The following is a 3,883-nucleotide window of genomic DNA, read 5'->3' as shown; positions in this document are numbered from 1 at the left end:
AGTGACGAATCACGCTTCACCATCTGGCAGTCCGATAGACTAATCTGGGTTTGGCGGATGCATAGTGTAAACTGTAAAGTTTGGCGGATGAGGAATGACGGTCTGGGGCTGTTTTTCATGGTTCGGGCTAGGCCCTTTAGTTCCAGTGAAGGGAAATCTTAACACTATGGCATACAGTGACACTCTAGACAGTTCTGTGCTTCCAACTTTATGGCAACCCCATCGAACACCTTTGGTATGAATTGGAACGCAGACTGTGAGCCAGGCCTAATCACCCAAAATCAGTGCCCAACCTCACGAAAGCTCCTGTGGCTAAATGGAGGCAAGTCCCCACAGTAATGTTCCAACATCTAGTGGAAAGCCTTCCCAGAAGAGTGGAGGCTGTTATAGCAGCAATGTTCCAACATCTAGTGGAAAGCCTTCCCAGAAGAGTAGAGGCTGTTATAGCAGCAATGTTCCAACATCTAGTGGAAAGCCTTCCCAGAAGAGTAGAGGCTGTTACAGCAGCAATGTTCCAACATCTAGTGGAAAGCCTTCCCAGAAGAGTGGAGGCTGTTATAGCAGCAATGTTCCAACATCTAGTGGAAAGCCTTCCCAGAAGAGTGGAGGCTGTTATAGCAGCAATGTTCCAACATCTAGTGGAAAGCCTTCCCAGAAGAGTGGAGGCTGTTATAGCAGCAATGTTCCAACATCTAGTGGAAAGCCTTCCCAGAAGAGTAGAGGCTGTTACAGCAGCAATGTTCCAACATCTAGTGGAAAGCCTTCCCAGAAGAGTGGAGGCTGTTATAGCAGCAATGTTCCAACATCTAGTGGAAAGCCTTCCCAGAAGAGTGGAGGCTGTTATAGCAGCAATGTTCCAACATCTAGTGGAAAGCCTTCCCAGAAGAGTGGAGGCTGTTATAGCAGCAATGTTCCAACATCTAGTGGAAAGCCTTCCCAGAAGAGTGGAGGCTGTTATAGCAGCAATGTTCCAACATCTAGCGGAAAGCCTTCCCAGAAGAGTGGAGGCTGTTATAGCAGCAATGTTCCAACATCTAGTAGAAAGCCTTCCCAGAAGAGTAGAGGCTGTTATAGCAGCAATGTTCCAACATATAGTGCAAAGCCTTCCCAGAAGAGTGGAGGCTGTTATAGCAGCAATGTTCCAACATCTAGTGGAAAGCCTTCCCAGAAGAGTGGAGGCTGTTATAACAGCAATGTTCCAACATCTAGTGGAAAGCCTTCCCAGAAGAGTGGAGGCTGTTTTAGCAGCAATGTTCCAACATGTAGTGGAAAGCCTTCCCTGAAGAGTGGAGGCTGTTATAGCAGCAAAGGAGGGGGTCCAACTCCATATTAATGCCCATGGTTTTGGAATGATGTGTTTAATGAGAAGCTGTCCACATACTTTTGGTTATATAGTGTATATTTCAGGATGTTGTGTATTCCTGGAAGTTATCAGAATTCATGTAAACAATACAGTTTTGAAAACATAGCTGGTTCACCACACCCCCCCCCCAAAAAAAGAAGTGGTTTCTTAATTTAAAAAAGGTGGTTTCTTGACTAAACTTACCCAGAGTATGGGGAAATGGTGAGTTGAGGAGCATACAAGTACATGTCTGTACTGAATGAATTATTACAGCTACCTTCTTTAATGTCTATCTTTCTTTCCCAAACACAATTCAACACAATCACTTTCACTTTTTTTTTGTCTTTTCATAATGTTTTAACACCTAACAAACACTTTGTTCTTTTTGTCAGCCAGACCCTGTTGCTACCTCATATCCCAGCGATAATTGCTTGCATTGCGCCTGGAAAAAGAAGCACTTCCATTTTCTCAACTTGCCATTAGCTCAACCATTGGCTCAACTTACCCCAATGTAAACTTAGTAATTATATTAGTCCACACACCTACAATGATACACATACATATGTACAGAACAATCGTAAATTATCTGCTTTTGTTTAGATACAAGCCCTCAATAAACTTCTATTGCCGTAAATTAATTTGAGTTGGTGAAAATCAATCTTTGTTATTTATTTTTAAAACGTACAATAACTTGCTTACCACTTTTCCCATGTGGTTTCTTTCTTCACAGACTCCATGAAAATGATGACCTCTTCCTAAATATTTGGTAAATTAATATTATTTTTTTGTGTACGGTTCCTATAAACAAGTGTTGTTTGAACCAACCCTTGGATCAATTTACCCCACTCTTCCCTACGAGTGAATGGTGCCCAGAGGAGACCAGGCAACTGTTTTCTGAGCCAGACAAAATCACACATCGTCATTATCATGGACATGCCCAAGTAAACGACAAAAGAAAACAGCTCAACAGCTCGTGTCATTCCAGGTTGAATGTTTGACGTGAATGAGTTATCTGAAGTTGGCTAGCTAGTTAACGTTAGCAAGTGACATGTTGCTGTTCATATAGTTTTGAGGTATTATTTTATATATCATATACATCTCACATAATATAAATATGCAATTAGCCTATTCAATTGTTTATCTGACTCTGTAAAGAGTAATCAAAATATGCAAGCATTACAGAATGAAGAAATGTCTGAGAATGGAATTATAAATATAAGTGAATTTTATTACTTTGTAAAAATGAATGATGGCATTATACAAGAAATAAGATTAAGTTACAAAGCATTATTCTAGGAATGATCAGAGAGGGAGAGAGACACGAGAGAGAGAGAGAGAGAGAGAGAGAGAGAGAGAGAGAGAGAGAGAGAGACACGAGAGAGATAGAGAGAGAGAGAGACACGAGAGAGAGAGAGACACGAGAGAGAGAGAGACACGAGAGAGAGAGAGAAACGAGAGAGAGAGAGACACAGAGAGAGAGAGAGAGAGAGAGACACCTCCTACCCAGAGGTGTGACAAGAGTGGGTTGGTGAGATAATGCAGCATTCCTGAGACAACATAATCTCTCCTACCCAAAGGTGTGACAAGAGGGGGTTGGTGAGATAATGCAGAGAAGGCTGGATTCCTAAGACAAAGGAAATGATTGCATACAGTGTAGAGTCACTTCAGCACCAACTACTACGCTAGCTTGCTATCCTATTGACTCGCTATCCATTTACTAGTCGATGCCAACCGGTATGTAATTAATATTTATTAAATCATTATTTATTGAAGTTCTTGTCTGTCTCTCGTCGTCATTGAACCTCTGCTTGCTAGCTACATTCTAATGATTTGTTTTAGCATAGCAACGTGGAATGAAACGAATGAAGGACTGGGTTAAAACATCCCGAAAGAATGAACGACCAGCCTGTTTGGTTAGCAACTTCTGAACCTCCGAACTAACAACCGGACTATATCATCTGTTGGAAGGATAAAATAAATCAAATGTACTCATTAAAATAATGTTTTTAAAGGGAAAAACGTGTGGTTTTGTCTTTTTTTTTTTCTCTTGTTGTTGTATATGTTGGCAACCGTTTTGTAAGAGCAATAAGGCCTTCACAAACCCTGGAATTATCGTGTGTTATCTCCCTCCTCAGCTCTGTTTTCCTTGGCTTCGCCCCGGGTCTTAAAACAACCTTTTAGTCGGGAGTTATCACACGATAATCCCCAGGTTCTCATGCCTTATTGCTTCAATAAATCATTCAACAGGTTAGGTAGGGTTAAATGGGTGTGAGTCCTAAATGGCACCTTATTCCCTATACAGTGCACCACTGTCGACCAGGGCCCATAGGGAACAGGGTGCCACTTAGGATGCAACTAAGGTTAATATGGCACTGAGGACCTCTGTACACTTCTCATCACAGGGACATTATTCTAGTATCCTGGTATCCAGATCTGTTGCCTTGCCAACTCACGCTTGACAGTGGACCCTATGAGATGGACAAGACAGCGCAAATAGATCTGGAAACCAGACACGCCCACAGTGTCTGGACGGGCGGTGTA

Source organism: Oncorhynchus masou, chromosome 6, assembly GCF_036934945.1.
Source record: "Oncorhynchus masou masou isolate Uvic2021 chromosome 6, UVic_Omas_1.1, whole genome shotgun sequence".
Classification (NCBI taxonomy): Eukaryota; Metazoa; Chordata; class Actinopteri; order Salmoniformes; family Salmonidae; genus Oncorhynchus; species Oncorhynchus masou.
Note: the sequence above shows the minus strand (reverse complement) of the source record.